General features: G+C 39.8%; 1 long non-coding RNA gene across 1 annotated transcript in view; it reads right to left on the bottom strand.

Moving 5' to 3' along the window:
* The window catches only part of LOC114012953 (uncharacterized), a 55,895-nt gene that overhangs the window by 5,533 nt on the left and 26,239 nt on the right, over window positions 1-24,123 (bottom strand). Inside the window, exons 6-8 of the long non-coding RNA XR_008748896.1 lie at window positions 10,556-10,627; window positions 10,072-10,163; window positions 7,477-7,563 (exon numbers count right to left, since the gene is read on the bottom strand). This is a non-coding gene — a long non-coding RNA (uncharacterized LOC114012953). The remainder of the gene's footprint in view (window positions 1-7,476; window positions 7,564-10,071; window positions 10,164-10,555; window positions 10,628-24,123) is intronic.

The raw sequence follows: 24,123 nt of genomic DNA, 5'->3' as shown, positions 1-24,123 counted from the left end.
TACTTAGTTTCATTAATTAGTTCTCCTATGACATTCGCTTTAGTTCTTGTTACTCCTTTTTAGAAGCGGATTGGCTGTAACTAAATGGCCCTGTACTTTTCCTGTTCGTTAGTAGCTGGGCCACTCAATATGGGGCTGCAGCACCTCCAGAATTCCTCAGAAAACTATGAGTCATCACATCTCATCAGAGGGAGGACTGTACGGCTGGGTATTACTGCCACCTAGTTTTCAATTTTTAATATTATTACCTAAAGTTGCATTCTCCATCGTTAAAAAGTATATGCATAAAACCTGAAAATTTTCATTCTAGTCATCTATTAAATACATCACAGGATATGTATAAATAGTGCAAAACTGTGCAATGATAAACTCTTACTGAACAAACCTACATGCATCTAGATGCGATCTTGAAAAGCATATTAGGATCAATAATTGCCAACCCCAAATATAAACATGCTGTGAAAATCCAAGTCAAGTTCACTATGCAGGGTCAGCACAAGAGCAGAGTTTGCAGCATCATAGAAGTTTGTAGATCTACAGCTCATCATTGCCAGCTGACACTGAATCTAATAACTTTTATTATGGACCTTTTTCCATTGCAAATGACAAATAAAACCTAGCCACTTAATATAGGTGCTGTACCAAAATCTTGCAGAAAGGCCTTACAAAATAAGACTCCTCAGTGAGATACCATTTATTTTTCATTTTGAGATGTACGAAGAGCACATTTATAGTGGGAGAGTCTTTTTTAGACCAAGACATGAACTAAAAGCTTAGCAATAAAACACAGAGAAACATGGAGAACAATTAAAACAACTTCTGAAACCTCATAAAAATTCCATTTTGAGGTCTGAGAAAGGAACTGTCAAGATTCTCCATTCTGGCGACCTTTCTGCTTTTATGCTGGTTCTGTGGTTTCTGACTCTGACTAGGAGCGCCTGTGGGAACCCATGAAAGTTGGAGGTTAAATTCAGAACCCAGCTGTGCAACCTTTCACAAGACGAGAAATCATAAGTACATTGCCACAGGCAGGTTCCAGTTTAAAAAGAAATTTTAAAAAACGCCCATAACTGAAATATCTTACAACTGTTAGAGCTGGGGCTCGGTTATGCTGAGACAGTGTTAACACATTTTATAATTTATCCAGAGCAATTCTGCTAAACTAGATGAGGAAAAAGTCTGTTCTTTGCTGCAACTGAGTTTTGTCCATTCTTTTAACAAATAGTATGGCAGAAATTAGGCCATTGCGTTGTGTTTGTGTGCAGTAATCACACCCAAAAGCTGGTCAATAAATCTCATAAAGGAGCCTTGAATTCTCCTTCATGGAAGCGAAAGATCTGTGTGACTATTTTTTTGTGGCAGCAAGAGCAAGTACTGATGTTCTTAGTCTTTATTTTTACCAAAGGAGCTGTAATGTCTGAAAGTAAAACAAGATGTTTGTGAATTGCAGGCATGATGCAACCCGAGGAATTTTGCATGCTGGATGGGTTGACAAGGCATGATTCTGAAGCAGGCTTTTAAAGACAAAACTAAGACATCTATATTAGCACAGGTTGAGAGGCCACAGATGTCCCCAAACACTCTCCCCCTTTTTTTTTTTTTTTTTTAAATTGTTATTGAAAGACGAAATTCTATTTGAACTCCGATCCTAGGCCCCTGGGCTTGAAAACCATATTGTGCACCCCCCACCGTGCTCAGGTTAAGTTCATTCAAACTATTTTATGCAGCTACAGTATGGATCACACTCAGTTTTTCTTTTTTCCCCTAACAGGTTTGTTTCTGGTCATAAATTCTCAATCAGTGGGCAAGCCACATTGTACAATTTAGTAAATAGTGTAGTTAAAACATGTTTAAAGTCAAAAGAAAAAGGTTCTGACAATGGAGCATTGTCCCCTTTTGCAGAACTGAAGTGTACCTTCTTTGATTCAGTAACCTTGCTGCACTTTGGTATGAAATTGCCCCTTTTTCCATCAAAGTCGCATTGAAAGTGCCTCATTAGCATGTCTCACCGGATCAGTAATGATTCTGCTAACCCAACACTCATTTCAGTCAAGCCACCATGGTTTTTCTATCTGTTTAACATCTAAAACTCCTTGACAAAGTTCCTTTTAAAATTTACTCCTTTTGTTTCTCCTTGGGTTTTCTGCAAAGATCTTTAAACTTCGATGTACTCCGAGATGACTCCTGAACAAAAATCATGTCTAGCCCAGCTAGTAAATCTAGCCTCCATTCAATGGGATTAAATAAGTGCTTCACGGCTATTGTAGAAGCCTCTAAAAAGGATCTTGCATCTTTAAGAGTTTCCTACAATAAATTAAACACATCTCATCCGTTGTGAAAGGAGGAAAAAAAGAAAAAAAGGAAAAAAAAAAAAAAAAAAAAAGAGAGAGACTTGATCCAGCACAGGGGAGCCACTGTAGACCCAGAGTGTTGCCACACTTCTAGTACCCAACACCTACAAATAACCGCCTAAATTAATGGCAACAGGCAACGGAAGCAGAATTTTATTTCTTTCAGAATTCAGCCTTGGACTTCAGTAAAACACGGCCAGTAAAATAAAATAAATACATAACGGATTAAAAATCTGTAATTGTATGTGTTATTAAAAAGGAATGTGGTAGGATTTTAGCTTCAATTTACAGTACCTCAGCCAGGAAATTCCCATTTCTTTTCTAATACGCAAGATCTCTGGCCCAACGTTCAGATTCATTGTAGCATCTGAGCCCTGTTTAAATCCAGGCACGTGAGTAACCCTACTGCTATCACTGAGGCTGCTGCCCTGCTTGAAGTTAAGCTTGTGTTTAAACTCAGAGCCAATACACTCATCCAAACCTCTAGATCTTTCTGCTCATTTCTGAACTGAAATGGAGAAATCTTAAGCTCTTTTAACCATAAGGGTGATTGAAAAAAACAATTTATGCAAAAAACTCCACCCAAGAAATATGGGCAGAGAATTATCTTTAAAAGTGTATCTACATTTATCATAAGGTCCTGTAAGCTTATAAGAGGCTACAAACCACTGCATCTTCCGCGTGCCTGACCTAAATTAACAGTTGCTCCCTTCAGCGGCCACTGAATCAACTATCTGAAAATCATTTCCACTTCATGAGTGTTGAATGGCCTACCTGAAGTGAACCAGCATTTCAAAGATGTGTTCAGAACACAGGGAAAAAAAACCTGCCAGCATAGTCACTAGTTTAGCAAATTTTTCTATAGCAAAGATATGTATTCAATAAACCTTGGAATATCTTTTAATTCTTATATGAAGACCAAGGCCTTAGCTGTATTCATTTTAATAATTTGTACTGCCATTGTCCGCATTGCTGAAGTTCTACAAGCTTTATGGCAATTGTGTTTAACCTCCCGGGTACCTATAAGGATAGAAGAAAAAGGAAAAATTAAACCTGCTTGCTTGTTTCTTTGCTTCCTTTAAAAACTTGGTCATTTGGTCTGTGCTATCAAAGTGGACACCCACAGTAAGAGTCTTGCTTTCCCTGTTTATGTCACACAAATCAAGCTGTAACAACCAGCATCCAGATGGGACCTTCACGAATACTTACTGACTGGCAGCTGCACGTCAAGAGAAAATCAGCCTAGGGGGCAACTCCATTATTTCTAAAGCTTGTAGAAAAACTTTGTCAAGCCTATTATTCAAGCACTGATTTTCTTTAAACACCCAGTACAAGCCTCAAAATATTTGAAAATTTCAAACTATCAACTCACAGAAAGCAGCACAATATTTTATTAAAAGTACTTAAGTTTTTTGGATTGAAATTATTTTAATTATTTTGTTCTCCTTATCATGATTATGGACAGATGAATACTAATACTGCTGGTACTATTGTTGCTATTACTAGATGTAATACAGGGTAGGAAATACCAGAAAGGCCATGCCTCTGTGATAGCACAGCCCCAGCAAGCCAAACCAGCTGTTAGTGCCACTGGGGGAAAGAATGTGTGTGAGCCAGCAGCAGCTGGTGGAAGGCTGCTTCATCCCAACAGCATCCATCACTGTCCCTCTCTTTCCCTTACCCTGCTAACAAGGGAGGCACGGCTGACACTTCAGTTTTATCCACACTGCCAGGAAGCCATGAGACAACCATATACAAAAGCCTGGCAAGCATAGCTTTCTTGTAGGGATGGCTGGCGTATAAAAATAACATTATCTTTCCAAAGCAGACAGCACCAAGTTCACCATTCATTGTAGGCATCTCAGTCTGTATTTTCAGGCACCCAGAGAAGGACCTAGGGGTCTGGAGTTTTCTGCTGCTCAGTTTCTAGGATGAAAAAGAGCAGCCCTAAGACTATACTTCTTTAGGCAGTCAGTCACTCCCCAGGTCAGATCTCCTACATCCAGAGGGAAGAGATGTAACCCAACAAGTTCAAGTGTTTCCTTAACAGCACCGGGCTAATCAACCGTGGAATATTAGCTGGATGCTCTGTATCCTGAGCGTAAATGCAGTGTAAGCACTGGAAGAATAGAGAGCAATTTCCTCATTAGCAGCGATTAAATAAGACTGAAACACAGTGCCTTGAGTTCACGTGCCAAGAAAATGGGGAAGCACAAAAGGAAGTGCTTCTTGTATAAACCAGGCAGGAGAGAAGATTGCTATCTCCTCTCCCCACTCCCTCTTGCTTTAATGCCCCACAATTTACCGGTATCTTTATCCAAGCATTAAGGTAAACTTATTTTGCTTCGTGCTTTCCTGGTGTATGTGGTGTGACCGTGTTGTCCCTGAAGTCTGTCAACATTCCAGCTAAGCTGAAAGCAGAATCAGTCACATTCAGTCACTATGCCTGTCCCTCAAGCAGGGCAGTTTGCAGAGATGGCAATGATGGCACAAGTTTGTCACCCTTTCCCAGACAGCCACTCTTGTAAGCCTAGTCAGCCGAGTAACCCCCTCCCAAGGATCCTGCTTCTGCAGAAGTCATTCAGAACTGTAACTGGTATCAATTTTCACAGCTGTATTGGACGTTATTGGTATTTTCTGATAGTTCTGATAGCAGTCTTTTGTCGTAAAATAACTACCCCTCACAAGTTTCAAAGCTCGATAAAAGTTCAAACCCAGACAACTAACTGATTCACAACATACGCTTGCTATTTCTAAGCCAGTCACATCCCTTCTGAAGGTCTAACTCCCAGGTTTTGAACCGCTTGCGTTTACAACATTCAACCAAACAGCAGCCGATGTGCTGTGGTCCAAAGTAAAATAGACCCAGTTCACAGATGGTAAGCCATTTCCTTAAACCAAAAGCATCTAGACAAGTCAATATTTTTATAGTATTAGATGATAAATATTGAATCTTGATATATAATGTGCAATATTTGGTATCAATATTAGTTATTCCTAACTTCCAGTAGTAACAGTCATACATTACAAATCTGCAGTTCAGAAAAATTCACTGAGTGTGGGAATTTCTGGTGAAATAGGGTTCCCAGCTAATTCCTAAGGTTCAAGTACAATTTAAGGAAAGCAGTGGCCATGAGATGCCTCACATAATTCTATTTTAACAATCCTATTAAAAAAAAAAATCTCCATAAATATAATATTAATTTAATGATAGATGGGTAAACAGTTTTTTCCTAGCACCTGAAAGCATTACTTATTCTAAAACAGATTAAAAAGCTACCTTGCACTCCAGGATGAACAAGCCAATACCTTCTAGAAGCAGGACAGGACTTTCAAATTAAAGTCAGCCAGCAAAAACCCCTCATGAACACCCTGACAGACATCTGAGGGGTTGTCATCAGCCCTGCAACAGGGTTATACAGACAGTAAAATAATCCCTGGATTCACAAAGCCTTCAAATGTCCAAATACAAGACCAACGCGGCTAGCTATGAGATCCCCAGAAGAGAGAAAACAGGTGGGAATTTCATCAATTCATCTTACAAGAAATTATTCTCCGTTCTGCATCAGCTTGTAGTCATCCACTGGCCAGGCTGCACCCACTAACAATCTCATACTCTGCTGGAAGTTCTTTAAAGCAGGAACCATGGTTTTGCTCTGTGTTTTAGGGCAATTAACACAAAGCAATCCCCTCCATGCCTATGATCCAAATTCCTGCAATGCTATATCAAAATTCCTAAGAATAGAGCAAGCATTACTGTCTGTAGTAACTAAGCATTTTACTCGCAGCTAAATGTCAGTACTCGACATTGCACAGAGTGGGGAAAAGGGGGAGAATGAAATGTGTCTGACCACGTTTTAAATACTCTATACCTTAGCCAAAAAGCTCAGACCCACCAGGTAGGTATTCTGTACAGACAATGAAGGGAAGAAGTGTTTCTAAAGGACGATCCCTTTATCCAACAATAAACATCTGAGGTATTTGCAAGTTGCTGCATTTATTACTGACCCTTTAACAGTGATTCTGTCACTTCTTCCCCACTCAGAGCGACACACGGTATTAGACAACTAGTCCAGACCAAAAGCTTTAAATTGCAAATCTCTAAATTGTGAAACAGTACTACAAGCTACAGAGAGCCTCTTTTGAACCCAGTGGGCTACTCTTCACCCTGCTGTTCTCTCTTGGTTGCTGTACTCATTCACTTTCGACACAGACCTTGCATCCCCTCCTGCAGTTAACCCTGCTCACAAGGTTAGCCGTCAGAGTTGCATCCGTTCCACCTCACCCTGCAGGAAACAAGAACTGTATTTTCTTTAGTGTGGCAGGACACCGCAGTTTACCATCCTGACCTGAAGACAGACACTGTTCCTTTTGGCAACCTCCTACAGCAATTACCAACAGAACAAAGTAATAGGAAATGGTTTGCCTTTTTTTTTTTTTTTTTTTTAATTCCACTGGGTATGTCAAGGACAAGTTTTCCTGCTCTTGCCTTTTTATAGTTGATAACTTATATGGCCACAAATTCTAAAAAAGAGAAGGAAATGCAAACCTGTTTGCCAAAAGACAGCAAGCATGAATAAAAAAAAAAGAGAGAGAAAATAATAAAATGGAAAGATGGAAAGGAACTTGATGCCTTGTAACAACAGAAGGCTGAAGACACTGCAAAATTAAGAAACCTTTCATTGCCTATCTTATGCTGGCATTACGGGTCAAATAATGTGCACCATAGTAAATCAGTGACTTCAGAGACAAATTACCACAAGTTACAGTTGGAACAAGGGAGAAAAGTATTAAAGCATGGGCAGTTGCTTTTGGTTCCAAAACCAAACAAGTTGAATCAAATCTCAGTTTCATTTCTTCTGAATTTTTAAGTTTGATTTCTTCCAATCTCAGCCAGAAAAGATTTCAAAGCACCTGTCACAAAATTATGGTAGCCACTTTGAGAAGCTGATCATTCAAAAAAGCATCACTTTCATATTTTAACATGACAGAGTGGCAGTCTATCATGAGGGACCTTGAAAAAAAATCAGACCAACTGCAAGCTGAAAGAAATAAGTCAGTCTCCAATTGTAACTTTTCTTTCTCTTTTCTGTGTGCAGGTTGTGATAATAACGAACGATAGTACCTTACTCCTGTCACAGCCTTTGTACCACAGGGGAACATATTTTCACCAAGGAAGGGTCTTTAACACAGGTAACACAGGTGTAACTTTCTGAAACTCACAGAAAATATTCATTAGTTCAGTCAAACATCTAAAAGACAGGCACGTACAAAGCCAATTTGATAAATTAGGGCTCTATTGTTTTTCTACTTTTTCATTTTTGTTGCCTAAAAACCCCACAACCTTTTTCTTACTTCAATCATTATTTCCACAACATCCACAAGAGTTGTTGAGCAATAATAATTATTGCTGCAAAAAACTTTCTGTTGGAGTCAAATTTCCAAATGGGTCAAAGGAAATAATTGCTACAGAGTATTTCATCTCTGTGCTTTCCATACTAGTTTTTGATTCATTCCACTTGCTACATTACTTTTAAAAAATGATGAAAAGTCCTTTGGGCAGAGAAAAAGGCTTTGTATTGTTTCCATAGAGCACTTATAATCATGTATATACTGTAGAACAACAACAAAAAAAGGCAATTGTATTTCTCTTATTTCAAGCCCACTGTGGAAATCATACATGAGAAAGAACAGGAAATCCTGTTCCTGAAATGCAGATGTCACAGCAGTAGAATACAGCTCTTATAAACACAGGACACTGAGCAACATTTTAGGACAAAAGTAAAGATAAGAACAATCAAGTAAAATATACAGGAGGATTAATCTGTTATAAGAATTCATTAATGCAGCTGAAATTCAGTGACACACCAACTCCTGAGGAAAGATTGATCAGCAATACAGGTACCAAACACAAAATGTGTGTCTGACCATAAACAGAAAAACAAATGACTTTTTAATAGGAAATGCGAATGCAAAGCGCACAAAAAATGAAGTTCTCTTCCACTTTGAATTTGCCAGTTAATTACGACTTCAATTAATAAAGCTAGAGGTAGAATCTCTTTGTAATGAAATAATAATTTTGGTCCATATTATGCTTGATGACACCCTGATTCCACACCAGGTATGTGCTCAATAAAAAAAGTTCAGTTATGTGTAGGTGAGAATTCTGTAGAAAGCTCATTAAAACTATAGCCAAACATACCTGAAGTTACACAAGTGTGATTTCATGACCTACCAAAAAAAAAATATGTTGTAGCCTGAACTGTCTGCCCTGAAGAAGCAGGTTCATCAGGCAACACCATCTTCCAGTTTGGAGTCATGGATTTGAAGCAGCCTGCAGCAGATTGCTAGTGACCAAATGTTCCCAACCGACAGTCCTTCACTGATCTACTTGAAAAAAGTGGAAAGCCTCAGTTTTCTTCCTAATGGACAGGTGTTGCCCTGACACAAAAACCCAACCCATCGTTACACTTGGCTGCTAACTGGAATCCTTATGGGTAGCCTAAAAGGAAGACAATGGAAGTGACCATGGAAAGTTAATGACTTTCAGCCCCACAGATGGTCACTCTAACTCATAAGTCTGGGAAATTGTCTAAAACTCTGTTATTCAATTAGAACCAAAAACCAAGAAAATCTCCGTATGAACAGTAATTTAGACATGAGTTTGCCATGGGATAAAATGTAGAAAAAAGGACAAAGACTTTTTGATACTTACCCAGGCAGGAAGAAGGCATTTTATCACCCTACGGAGCAGGGATTTTACAGCCACCACAGGGCCGTCATATATTAACATCTGAATTTTGTATTCACCTTTCATACATTTCACCACCAAGAAAATCTTGTCTCACTGGAAATTGTTCACAGCCATGCAACAAAAATCATAACTAAGCCAGTTTGATATGAGAGGTCTCAATTACTAAATTTACATACTTAGATTCAATAAATTCCTTATTATTTAGGTATTCATATTATTTTCATATCTTTTAAAACAATCAGCAATGTAACCACATCTCCTTATATTCAAAGGGTAAAAGCACCAAGGATAAATAATGCAATATACTGAACACAGATGGATAGCGTTCATGCATCAAACACTGACATGACAATGAAATCTTTGAAACAGTGCTGATACCTCCCTTGGGAAGAGGACACAGAAAATGTTAAGAATTTAAGTTGATTTAAATGATTAAACAGCTCAATCTCACATTCAAGGGAGACTAAAGAGCCCAGAATCATATTTTAAAAAGATTTTGCAACACTCAGTACTTAGCTGCCATTGATTTTAGTGTGTTAAAACCTACCAGTTCAATTTCTATAGGTATTTGGATATCTGAAGTTATCAAGAGAGTCCTAAATCCTATTATTTTGCGTGGGATCTAAGCACCTAACTTGTTTAGATACTTCTGAAAATGCTGGTAAATGCCCAACAAGCATTTCTGAAGTATTTCCTAATATCGGTACAGGCTTGTATAGACCAGAAGACCAACCATTTTGTGACCATTTCTAACATCTTTTATTCTGTATGACCAAGAGACATATAAAGAGGCAATTAATTTTTACTGCTGCCAAGTTATCTCTTAAAAATAGAACAGAGAGACTAGGTGAACTTGAAAGAAAAAAGTAGTGAATCAGACACAGAATTATTTCTATATGAAGGAGGTGAGCTGAAGAAAAATCAGGTTTCATTCATCCATTTTTCAGAAAAAAGGATTTAACTCACTTTTCCCGGTGGATTTAAAAGATAACCCTGTTCATTACACTTCAGCCATTCCTCTGAGGCGTGTTTCCATCTTTGTTGCTAAAGCCCGCTTCCTGAGAGAGACAGGCTTAAATTTAAACTCAATACGCTGGACACCCTTTTTATGTTCCATGGTGTCATTGTTTTTGTTCTGCACTTTAAGCTGCCTGACCTGAAATTAGCAATTTATCATACTGCCCAGTTAAGAAAAAAGAGTGACTGTACAATGGAAAATGTTGCTGAGGGTCTGCTGCTGCTGCCAAGCTGTATCTAAAATCATTCCTTGATCAAGGTCCAGCCCATTTTATTTTTATCTCTTTCATAACAAAAGAGAAACAACTTGGCAGAAGTCTGAAAACTATTGGTGGAAAGATAGAATAGCTACTGGGTAGCAGAGTATCTGGCAAGCCCTACAAGTTTTCCCAGACATAACTATCATAAGCACGTAAATAAAAACATAACTTACCTGTAGCGCTGCCACAGCCCGAGTGCTTTTTAAAACCATCTCTGAAACTGCGTCCATTTCTGCCCAGCTCAGCTGTGGACAAACGAGAAGCAAAGAACATTGTTCATCACCAGCAGAACACAGAATGGCAAATCCCTCTATTCGCAAGTCACAGCAAGCATCACAACCAGAAAGTGCAGGAGGAAGTTCTGAGTCATGGGAACACGGTAAACGACAAAATGCATCATCTTCTCTAAAGAAGTAATATCCCAAAAGCAAAATTAAGAACATTTCTCTCACTACTCATGAGGCCCAGATTTTTCCAGAGACTGAATAAGCACACAAAATGGCAACCAGTGTTCTACATCCAGGACCAGCCTGTTAGTTGTGACTTACATCATCATAGATTGAAGGTTTCCAGACATTGGTCAAAAACGCACCAGAATTTTTCCTTCCCAAATCCAGTTTTGATTGACTTCCCACAATATGGTGAGATACTCCTCATAACTATCAGAACTGTGTTCTAGATCCCTGTCAACATCCTTCTGTGCCCATTTGTTCATTATGAACACAAATTAGTAAAACCGGAATAGTTTCCCAATAGAGCTCTGCGCGTGTGTGTGTTTAAAAATAAACAACAAAAAAACAGCCCCAACTGGGCAAGAAAGCACCTGGCAGTATTATTCACCTAAGATCTCGGAAGTTAAAGTGTTCTGAACAACGAAGTTGAGTCAGTACTCCATAAATAGTGCCATCTTGCAAATTTGCTCACGCCCAGTGTCCCACTAGTGCAAGAGCTACCTTGGTAAGTGCTGTCTGCAGGGTATTTCCACCACATTCCAGAAGAAAAACTGACAGGTGTCTCTCTTTGGACTGTCTTGAAGTGAAAGCAAGGAGGTTCAATACAATGTGAGAGGTGTGAGGAAGAGCTCAAAATCACATTTAATCCCAAACGTTCAGCACATTTGATGAAATATGTGAGTTTCGCTAAAAGATAATTTGGCATATTGAACAAATACTGTGATGAACAGACTGTACCTCTTCCTACTTTTCTATAACAGGCAAATCAAGTTTGTCTTTAACTCCATCAGTTGCCATTATTTCACGGGAACGAATATCTGACCTCTATGTCAGTATGCCTAAAACCCAGCATGAAAACTAGTCTTAAATGAACCCTTTCAACGAAACCCAAACAAGCAGTTACCTGCATTAAACAGATAATTCCCAAATATAGAAAACTCATTCCAGGTTACAAGTATTCCGCATAGGTAGATATACTGGCTTTTTCACCCAACACAAAGAGATCACAGTCAGACAAGGAAGTATTTAATTCCTGTTGATTCAATCTATTAATTAAACAAATATTTTAAGTCCCAGTCAATTCACCTATTTTTGGCCTAGAAATGAGTAATTATCTTGTTTGTGCCTAATCTCAGGAGGAAATTTATGAGGGGCAAGGGCCACTTCAGAAACACAGGGTCTAATGTGAGTACCCAAGACTGTAGTAGAGGCATTTTTCTGCTTGCAAAGAGTAATTTATGATTATTACCATTTTCCAACTAAAAAGGAATGAAACGAGCACAGGCCTCTCAAATTATATCTGACTTTGCTTCTAACCCTAAACAGCCTCCAGATGACTTCATGTCTTCCCCTATTCTCTGTCACAATTTAATAATCATTTCACACATGCAGATTCACAATTCATGTGTGCACTGCGTCAGCTTCAACATCGGGAGAAACCAAGAGGCATTTTTTCCTCTCTGTTCTCATCAAGGTCCTGGCACTATTGTGATTCAAGAAAATGCTGTATTTTAAGCCTGCCATCACATACACCGTTAGGTGCTTTGTGTACTCGGCGGAGACAAAGGCTCAAGACCAATTCAATCTACAGGAACAAAAGGAGGGAGGTTCAGTTACCTACACTAAGTGAGAAGATCAGTCTTTCCATGACACAAGTTCAGGCTGGTAACTTTACAGTGCATATTAACCAAACAGTTTCCAAAGACATGAATTTCATGAAGCTTTCCAAGGATTCTGGGGCTGGAAAAATAAGTTCCGTTTTGGAGTATATTCTGTCTGTGCCACAGTGCCTGCAGTACAGATACTTTTTGTACATCTAGTTCAAAGCATTCATCTCCAAGGAGTGTGACCATTGACATCAACAAAGGTGTTCCAAGTTGCTCCAAAAGAGGTGTCTGAACATTTTCCATAGGTATTTGAACAGAGTAAACTATGATCTCATACAAAAATAGTATTAAGAAAAAGGTAAGCCACGACCATACAGCAAAGCAGAACATTTAACTCAGAAAAAAACTCTCCCTTCAACCAAGGCAACTCCTCTTTCAGTATTACCTACAAGGCTGGCCTCAGGAAGTTGCAAAGTACGGAGACATACAATAGCCAGAATTTTGCAAGCTTTTTCTGGAAAGTAGAGTAGCACACCTGGCAGGTTCACGTGTCAGACGTTCCCTGTTTGCACTGTCTGTGATCTTGATAGCTTTGATTCATGTATCACCAGACTTGTACAAAATCCAGCTGTTGGAAGCGTAATGAAATTTAAACGTTAAACCTATTCTGCGTGTTAAAACTGTTCTCCAAAAAGGTTATGGCAGCCCAGAAAAACGGACTGGCAGGAATCTGCCAACTGTGTGTTCTACTGAATTTTAGGTCTTTGTATAAACGTGTGATGTGTCATAAAGCCCACCAATGTCAACACACCTGCAGTCAGGATAATATTCCCCTGTGCACTCTGTCCTTGTTAGATACAGTTATAATAGCTAACAATAAGCATACTCTAGATCTATCAAATGTATTAAGTCTTTACCCATAATGCTTGGCAGGGATCAGAGTACGATACCCGTTTATTATTATTATCATGAATTATCCAAGGGTGTTAGGCAAATAAAAATATTTGAGATGAAATCCCAATTCTCTTAAAAGACCAGGATTGTTTCCACTGGTTTTGACAGAGCTTTCACTCCTTATCCTTGTCTTAAAAAAAAATCATAAAAAAAACCCCAAAATAAACAATAGACAGCACAATACTGGGAGGTTGAGAGGAGTTGATAGCAAATCCAGAGACAGAACACTACATGGTTATGCAAACTTGTTATGAAACATCACCATGCTTTTTCAAAGCAAATAAAATAATAACCCAAAATAGAAGTGGAATAAAGTGTTAGCAACTGTATTATCCCATTTCACAAAAGGGAACCAAAGATTCACAGAGGTTTGCATCAATGCCTTGGTTTTATGAAAACCAGATTACTTTGCAGCTGAAGGAATTTAAGAAGGAAATTTAGAAGTTGATTTCCTGAGAAGGAATTTAAGAAGGGTTAGGTAAGGATTTCGAAAATACAAGCTTCACTAACTTTTGCCCAAGGTCAGTTAGCAGAACCATTTAGCACGAGAGGGTTTGGATTTTCAACTCTTCAGTTCTGACTCCCAGCCCCATGTTCAAAAGAGCAGATTTCAAACTACTACAGACTCTCTAGATGTTTTAAAGATAGTCTACCTGCCCCGGTGGTGTCCTCGCGTAGAATGGAGGAAACTGACTTCTGCAGATTACTAATATTTTTTTTTCCAAAGCAGAAAAGGAGAGGGAAGAACACAAAGGGGCTTGGTGAGCATCACCAAACTCCAACACAGAATTGTTCATCAAGGTCTGAGTTTCCCTATTGTGGTTGTGCCAAGATTTATTAAAGCACAGCATGTGTTCACTTATTTCTATCCAAAATGAACTGAAAAGGCACTTTGCATCTGCTCTCGGGGAAAAAAGTTTGCTTATTTGGCAAACTTTGTTTAAAAATCTGTTTCTTCCAAGATTTGTCTCTTTAGTTCTTTTTGTTTGTTTGACTGGGGTTTGGGGGGCTTTTTTGGTTCCGTACATGGGTGTGTAGCTTTCTTCCCCTCCTGTACCTCTCTTCCTCCATCTGTTGACCTCACTTCAGCACATAGTTTCCTACTTAGTTTGCCAAAAATGTATAAAACTTGGGGCGTCTGCTCCGATGTCGTTGTGACTTGTAACTGTATAATTAAACTAACATTTGCTCTGTTATAAAGAAGTCCCTGTAACTTTAATTAGGCTCTTCTGCTCCATTTGCTCTTGTGCAGTTGCAAGTGTGAAGTAATGCTTCCACATGGAAATGATAGGGAATGGTCTTTATTACAAACACGCCATGTGAAAAGCCAGAAACCTCTGTACTGAGTTTCTCACAGTACCTAGTACTATACTTTCTACATACAGGATGCTTCCCTGCGCTAAAATGTCTTTTCCTTACCTTGCATTTCCACCAAGGCCCCCTTCTCTCCCTCTACCACCCCTAAATTCAGCTCTTCTGTGGATAAGCCTGTTCCAAATCCTCTCAGAGGCCCAGGAAAAAAGGCCATTCCTTGAGAATTCAGTTTTCCAGCCATGGATATGGGTCACACAGCAGCTCACTAGTTCCCTCATTTTCACAGTTAAGTCTGTGGTCTCTAATGTGATTCTGCATATCAAAAGTCAAATTAATACCTTGAAAAAGAAAGATTTCATCAGCTAGAATTCTCCTGCATCAGCAGCACTAATAGAGGTAGGCAATCAAAACACTTACATATGAAGCAATGCTACACAACTAGTTTGGGAACAAGTTTCCCTAAAGTGGAAAAATAAAAAAGTTACTGAAATAAAGAAATGTCACTAGTATCAGAATTTGCAGTCATTTTTCCTTTTTACAATGATTCTTCACTAAATATAGTATGTACAGGTAGACCCAGAAGATATATTTTCTACCACTGCAAGTAACCTCATGTTAATCCAGCAGTTGCACACCAGAGATCACGCAGCATTGCAGGGAACATGCTTTGAAATCAGGTCTAGTTATTTTTGTTGATTTATATATATCCCAGTTAATGTACCTCCTTTGAGAAAGAACGTTTACATGCTAGACAGTTTGGCATAAGAATATGATGTTGGTTTATCTTTTACATGGAATGAGGACAGTGGTGTTTCCACTCCTGCCCTGTGCTCCCTTCTCATCACAACATCACTTCTTATTCACATATGTGCAATTCAGCAGGTGTTATTGCTGTCCTGTACTAAAGCTATAATTATTCCAAGGTGCTCCCTTCCATTGCCATATACTTAATGAATATTTTCATGACACATGACACACATAATTCAAAAAATAGGAGCCAAATCTCCCAATTCCTACTATCCCGCTCAATTTCTTAAATGCAGTATGAATCCAGAGGCACGTTCTCTGAAGAGGTCATACACTGAAAGAACAAAAGACAGCAGAAGCGAGAGATCCATATAAAAATATGTTGGACAGGCAATAACTGACCACCCAGCAATCCTGGGAAAGCACATTTCATTAGAAAATTCCCAGGAGGCCTGAACAAAGGAGAAAACATACCTGTGGCAAAACCAGAAAAACTGCAAAATCATGACTCTAAATACATCGCTGCTTGAACAGAGAATCTCAAATCTTCGTTTCTTAGAGTAAAACATACCTCAGCAGCGAGGTACCTAGAGACCACTCTGAAGTAGCCATTGCTCTAAAAGTATAGCCCCATTGATACAGAGATCAAGATGCATCAAAAGCAGACGAAAACCAAGCACATGACATTTCCCCCACAAGGCTAGCACTGATCTATCTGTGCTAGATCTTACAGAGAGCTATGTTCTGCAGATTTCCTCCTCCGCTGTGTTCAGAAGCATTTAATCATCATACAAACTGTAAACTCAGATATAGTTTCACGGTCCTGGACAGAGTGAGGCTTCTACAACCAGGTGGCCTTGGAGGTCATCCCCAACCAGGCTTCCTCCCGACTCCAGGCACTCCAAAGGCAACCCTGGGAGTGTCCAGCTCTGCGAGCGGGGAGAAAAACAGCAAGCACTGAGGGCAAAGAGACACACTATCACGCCAGAAGATTTCTTCTGGACCCTGCAAAGGTTCTAGTAGACATCTTTGCCACTGCAAAATACACAGAATGTAAGACAACCACGACATCTCAAAATGACTGAGCAAACAGGAATGAAATTAATTTACTTTGCTCATTATTCAGTTGTGAGTGTGGGTGACAAGGTATCTCCAGTCATCTCTTGCTTCCTCCATAGAAACAGACGTTACTTCGGAGAAATTAATAGGTGTTGCTTTTGCACAGACAATCACATGTGGCTGTTTTTTCAATAAAAATATAATGTCTTTAAATGAGCATGAAAAGTATATATTATCAATATATATATAAAGTTCATGTATATGAACTTCCCTCTAAAGTCCTCACACACAAAAAAGAGAAAGACACAATAGGCTAATTTCTAAACAAAGAGTTGTGTATTTTCCCATATTAAACTGTTTATAAAACCTAAAATCCAGTCAAACTATACTGAGAGTGAGAAACAAGGGCTTTCATTTCATCCATGCTTCTTCCTTCAAGCATGCCTTTCACCATCTAAGAAAATCCCAAACAATAACAACAAACTAAAAAGCCTAAACTTTTGGCTAAGTTTCCAGTTGCTAATTTTGTCTGTCATGAGCTGCTATTGTCAGTCTGAGGGAGGGATTGTTCCCAACTTTAACCAAAAAAAAAAAAAAAGAAAAAAAGAAAAAGTAGAAGATGCAAAATATACTCAAAGTAACATCTGTGTTTTCTGATTTTATTAAAGCATTTTGTCTTTGTTATACAGAAATAACAAAACACTGAACCCTTCCCATCAGTATTCATGACGTCTGCCTTTTCATACAAAACCCTCTGAAAGAAAATTCCCCCTGGAAAAAAAAAATACTTTCCTTATAAAAAAACAGATTGTGGGACAGATGATTGCATTGTTTAATCAAATTTCCATCTGAAAACTCTTTTCCTAGTTTCAGATTTAGCTCACCCAGTAAGGCACAGGCACTAGGAAGCACGTGGAAGTATAAAGTAGCAGCTCCTCCATTTTATTATCTCCCTTGAGCTTTGCAATTGGCAAATGAAAAAGAAAATGAGGAACAAAAGTAGTGGACATAAATTAAGCCCTGCTTTCTAAAGTTCAAACTGAATTTTCTTTATTTTTCTACAGCTGTCAGATAAGCAGGGTAAAACCACTAATGCATGTTTAATATATAAAAACTCATAATGTTCAGTAGTACGACCTCCATTGGAGACATTAGTTCAGGCCAGTGAACTTGGAGCAAGCCAAGTGTGGAAATGTGGAACTGGGCCAGTGACCCCCACCAGTGCCTGTCATATCTGCTGAAAGCAAACTTGTCAAATATAGAAGGGGCAGCAGGAGGACAAGAGTATCCTTAAACCAGGGAGCAGCAACAAAGCAAAGATGCCCATCATCTATTCACAGTTGTCTGTTGTTCAGTAATGGCTCTGGCCGTCTCAGGAACAAAAAGTCTGGTTATAGCCTCAACCTTTCAACCTTGGCCAGTCTGAGGGCCTTTCAATTCACAGGCTCCCCAAAGCTGATGAGTGATCATAAAGCTATGATACGCTCCTCACTGTTATCTCTTCAAACGTACTCCATACCAAGCAGAAGAGGAATAGAATATTCCCAGGACTGCTAGCCTGCCATAATAGAAGGGCCACTGTTCTTCCCCTTCGGCTACAAAAACAGTCTTTAAAAATAATTGATCAGTTGTATTAACAGCAGTTCCTGAGGATCTTTTTTTGTTTTAATAAACAAAATAATATTAATTTTCTGCCTTACACCCCAGCACTGGTTTTAACTTCCTCATTGTATTCCTCTACCTGAGCTTTGGCTGCGGCCTGCTTTCTTTCTCTCCCCTCCGTTTCATTCACTCACTTCTATTCCAGAGCAAAACAAGATGCAAATGCCAAGGAAAATCCACCATGAGCATTTGATTTCACAGACAAGGAACCAGCTAAACCCCCCTCATTGCCAACAAAGGACAGAGAACCTGCACTGACATTGTAAAAAACCCACGAAACATGGAGGCCACGTCCAGGTCTCCTATCAGCTAGCCTTGATGACCTCGCTAGTGATTTACACCGCTGTTACTACTTAGCAGTGCCTGAAGGTGTTTGGTGAGCAGTGGTAGGGGAAGCACATTTTGGTGCCTCAGAGCTGACAACACGCTCTGTGGGTGCTTAACGTTCCCACGACAAGTCCTGAACTACCAGAGTCCCGGGCTCATCTCCCAGGTCTTGGCCTTCTACTTCCCCTGCAGAAAGCAGCAGCCTCAGCGCGGGTGGCAGTACCTGCCTCTGCTAGGTATAGAGGGCTCCAGCTTTCCACAAGCTCAAAGCTCCTGCGCTTTTTCCTGGGATCAGGTGCTGCCGTCACTGAATGACATTGCACTGTAGCACCTTGTCCCTTCACTAGAAAAGTCTCGGGAAGCACAACAGGACTCCAGCTTGCCCATATCCTTCTCCCCTTTCCCTAACTGTCTGAGCACCCCATCCATACATTCCTCCAAGATTATTCTACCGTGTTTTTTTCCCATTTTCATTGTAGTGCTTTCACCACTATTCTGTATTTCCAATTCTCCTTTTGAAAGAATGCATTGCAAGCAGAACGTTGCAAGTTAGTTAGCAGATTCTCTCTTCAAAAGGGATCAGCGGTGCCTATTCTGTGAAAGCAAATCTCTGGGGGCTGTTTTCACCTACGACTCCTGATGGTTACCCATCCTACCGATTGAGCCACACATCAGTATTTTCAGACATGATTGAGCCTTACTTACTGGGGAATACCTTAGTTTGCCCTTTTAACACAAGAAATCTACTGAAGCTTACCATTTCCAGCTCACAAACGTCAAATAACATCTTCTATTTTGGAGGGTGTATGCAAGAGAAAGTAAGTTTTATTGTAAAAGAGAAAACCTGATTTTATCCTTTTCAGTATTAATTCCTGCAGATCAGATGAGAAGCCTGATGTTTCTTGCTATACAAACCCCTCCTTGAATCTGTCCCCAGTATCTTACACCATACCGTGCAGGCTGCTTACATGTTTGGTTTTGATCATGTTTGCTTATCTTAAAGGTAAGGTTATACTGTGACAATTTTCAGACTTCTTGTGTCACGTTGCCAAAAGAGAACCATCATTTCCAGGCTAGGTATTTTTAAGATGAAGATTAGAGATTTTAATTTAATAATTTTTTTTTATTATTCTATTGCCTGAGAACTTGAGATAAGCAAACCTTGACCAAAACACATACCTACAGTATCTGCAAACACAGCGTGAACAAAATACATACTATCACACGTATAACTTCTGGCTTCAGTGTCAGAGAGGTAGGTGAGGCAAAAAGTATCAGGGTAATGTACCTAAGAATAGATTATCAATGCAGACATAAGTAAAGTATTTTTATGCGGTGCCTGGGGACACGGTTCAGTGATGGACTTGGCACAGTTAGGTTTATGGTTGGGCACGATGATCTCAAAGGTCTTTTCCAGTGTAAATGATTCTAAACTACAGAAATGGAGAGAATTGATTTCATACGTGCACGAGTGATTTATTCCTTATATGCTATGGTATTTCCCCACAGTAACCAAGTCTACTAAATGACAAAGAGGGAGTCACAGGTGAGCTCATCCAATGAACATAATCTATATTTTTAGGAAAATTCTGGGAATGTAATTAAAAAAAAAATCACCTTTAAATGGAATCACTTAAAGTAAATAGTGTCATCCTTCTACCTCATCACTGCTTCCTACTTTAAAATAAGAAGTTGTAATTATTACTATCAAAATAGTCATAGTTTCACAAATCCTGGGGATGATTAAAGTGCACCCAAGCTGGTGAGACTGACCTTAATCTGCCACTAAACATATGCTTTCAAGTGGGTCTGGTAACATGATTATGAAGCTGATTTATTTTTTATTATTATGCATATTATTTATTATGCTTATTATGTAGGTTACAGACAGTACAGAGAACATCGAGAGGATCCTGAGATGGAAGGAACCGGTTGGAGAAGGGGACTATGACTGGCAATTGCAGCTGGAGAGCAGACTGAGCCAGACATGGCCCTCAGCCCGAACACAGTACCTGCAGCTACCTGTGCACATGGATTTCTTGGGTGTTAACACACCAGAGACACAAACTGAGAGCATAAGCAGACATGCTGAGACTGAGCTATCATATGGGTATAGGACTCAGGCTAAGGAGACTCCCCTAAAACGCATATCTAGGGTCATAAGCAAGAGTTGAGATCTGACAGAACTGGAACAGGTTTGAGAACGAGTCAGAAGAGAAGCTGCAAGATGGACAAGTGGCAAAGTGGCCCAAGATGACAATAGTGCAGCAGCAACCAGAGCCAAGCTTGGATCCTGCCTACTGTTAAAATACCTGCAAATGTGTTCCCTGTGCACACACTTTTCAAAGCACACTAGAATTTGCTGTTTTGACCAAAATATATATAGATATAGATACATAGTTTGGTTTTTTAAGGGTAGGAAGTTACGAACTTATGGAAACTTCTAAACACAGAGACGTAAAAAGGATGGCAAGATCAAATTCCCAACATTCAGATAGCCCGAGAAGTCAGAATTAAGGTTGGCTACACAACCTTAATCGAACTCTCTGTACAAAAAAAAATAAAAAAAAAAATCACCTATCCCATTGGTAAGCCTCCAGCCCCCTCATTTCTTACTTATCTTCCAGCTGCTCAGGCTGCAGCCCCGAGCCCTCAGCGCTCAGCTCCAGCTCATTCCCGAGCAGGTCTGTCGCATCATCTGACCGGATCTGGGGCCCTGTAGGAAACCCGTGCACGGTCACACCATTGAAGACCACATCCTATTACATCCACACAAGTGGAGCCAGTCCAACAGGCAGCCCAGCCCAAGCCTGGCATTTCTTAAAGCTTGCATTTGGCATTCTATACTAACACAGTTTTGTGTGCGTAGCAGCATCAACGCATATTCCACAGCTCTGCCAGCTGCAAGAGGCCCCCACTTGGAGGGAGGGGATTCTCTGACCACACAAGCTCCTGTCACACAGCTGGGGTAGTGGGGAGAACTTGGCTCAATTTCACTGACCATACATGCGTGTGCCCTTGTTTCCCTTGGTACTTTCGGCTTTGCCATCCAAAGCGTCAGAGTGCATTACTGAACCTGATGAAAACCTCCCCACATCTGGGCAGAAATCTCTTCCCTTTTACTGCTTGTAAAGACAATAAGAAAGAATAAGATAGGTAAGAAAAAGAGTTTTACCTCGTTTAAAGGTCACAATGCAAGTGAGTGGCACACCCAGAGATGGGACTCCCTTTGCCTCACCTAAGAATTATAGGTAGTGCTATCTGGAAGGTTTAGTGGCATTCTTTTAGCAGATCGTACTCGCATACACCCTTCTCTAGTCCCCCTTAGCTTTGTTTTCAGTTTGCTTTTCTGCTGGTTATTTTTGGGGAATGAGGTGGAAAGTGCTTGTTTGTTTATGCAGTGTTTGGCTAGGCTGGTTGCATCCTCAAGTCACTTCCCATTACACTGATATTAAACATTCCTATAAACCCTAACACCTTTTCCCATTCTGTTCCTAGCTCATCGACTCCAGGTTTTACTCTAGAAACTACTTCCTCTCTGTGCTACCTGTTTGTCCTGACTGAAGACCCTGTAGATAAGCATTTAGGATACAGGACTAAATATGGTAAATTCCCAGGGTTTCAACAGAAGAGTTGAAATTCAAAAGGCTTCTCACAGAGGTATTTTATGAGGGCTCGTATCTCAAAAGGGCTGCAATACCTGATTTAGCTTTGTCCCTAGCAAAAGCTACATCTTGTTTCCTGCAAAGTTGTCTTTTTTGATTACTTTTAGGGTTTGGTTCTATTTTTGACGCAATTGCAGTAATCCATATGTACTACTATTTTTTTTTAAAAAAGACACATTCACAGGCCCACTTCAGTACCAAATTTTCAAGACCTTTGCTTGCAAATGGGTTTATCTTTTATTTTATGGTATATACTGACAATCAAAAGGTAATCAGACTTGTCTAATAAAGAACAATAACATTTATCTGCAGCACAAATGATTTTATATGGTCTGAACTCCTCTACGTGTTATGGCCACGTCTTTATTCTATCTCTTAACTTATCAGCACCACCCTACAGTGTTTGTTAAGGAAAAAAACAACTTTCAGTGGAATCTTACAAATTGTCTGCCAACTTTAGATGAACAAGTACTGTTTGGATGAGACCTGCCTACCCCAGGCCTATCAAACAGCTCTGAAAACACTTCAGATCTCTGGTATGTCAGCAGTTTAAACCCTAAAGATGTAATTTTTTCTTTCGGAGTGCCATCTCCTCATTTTGTGTCTCCCTGGTCCTTCCCTGTACCACAAACATGTATCTCATTAGACTACATAACATCCATGTTTAATTATCCTCAGCAGACTAAAATTTGCCAGTTTCCATATGGCTGATCTGTTCAATCTGCCAGGTTTTTCATGATTTATTCAGAAAAAAAATGGCAATTTACAAAAACAAATTCTTTGTTTCCCCACAGAAAGACCAGTTTCTATTCTCTGAGCCAAAAAACTAGAACTAAACAATATGTACAACAGAAGCAGATGTAGCTATTATAGTGTGGCCTGGTGCTTTGAGAAAGGGGACAGCATGAGTAAAATTAATGCATTAATACATTCACTTCAAAGCATTTAACCTTTTCTACTTAACATCACTCACATTATTCTTTCAAGTGTAAGAAAATTTAAACATCTTCACCCCGGTTTGCTGGTCTGCAATGCCACCACCAGAACCTGCCACCGTGATGCGTAAAACAAGGAAAACGCCGAGCGCGCACATTTCTAAATATAGTGACTGGGAGCTTTCAGCTTGTAAGCAACAATCGCTGCTGTTGTCAAATTCAGCATTAAACCAATGGATCCATTTTGTATCAATACACTTTAATTGGTTTTCTGGATGACATCTCCACAGAATAATGCCAGGATCAGTAGTGAGTACCAGGGCTGTATTAGCAGAGTAAACATTAAGTTATTATGTCCCTTTCAGAGAACACAAAAGTTACTCTAGCTTGAAGCCATATGGCCTAGAAACATGTTGACATATCTCAGCAATAAAGGGTTATGTTACAGAAGGGACCAAGTCGAGGAGATCAGAAAAGCTGGATCGGCTACTTGACCAGTGTCACATCACTGAACCTGGCGTAAAGAGCCCGAACAAAATGACATGAACTCATCTGCGACCACTGTCTAGGAGCGGAGACCTTTAACAATGGCAGCACCTGCCAGATCGCCGTTCTCCTCCCCAATAAAGTCACCAACAGCCCCCTCACTGTTCTGTCATGTGCCTGGCACAAGGCCCCTATTGTTACCAGCCACTCTCACTCCAATAATTTCTCCTCTAAATGACACTGCACCACCACAGGTCATTTCAAGGGGACTGAAAAGAAAGATTTTGCATCTGTTTTGAGTTGTAGGCACCAAGGGGGAGGGGGCTCGAAACCCCTTGATAGCTGGCAAATGGTAATAGCAAAATGTCTCTATTGTTTGTGTCTGAACAAACAACCATACTACATGAGAGTTTTTATTGTCCTCAAGGCAATCTGCCACGAATGCTCCCCTTTGCCCATACTCTACAGAGAGAGAGGGGAGGGGAGGGGGGGAATCACCACAATAGTCACAGTTAGGAAACCTTAGTGAGAGT

Source organism: Falco peregrinus, chromosome 9 (genome assembly GCF_023634155.1).
Source record: "Falco peregrinus isolate bFalPer1 chromosome 9, bFalPer1.pri, whole genome shotgun sequence".
NCBI classification, from domain to species: domain Eukaryota; kingdom Metazoa; phylum Chordata; class Aves; order Falconiformes; family Falconidae; genus Falco; species Falco peregrinus.
This window is presented reverse-complemented; position numbering and strand designations above follow the sequence as displayed.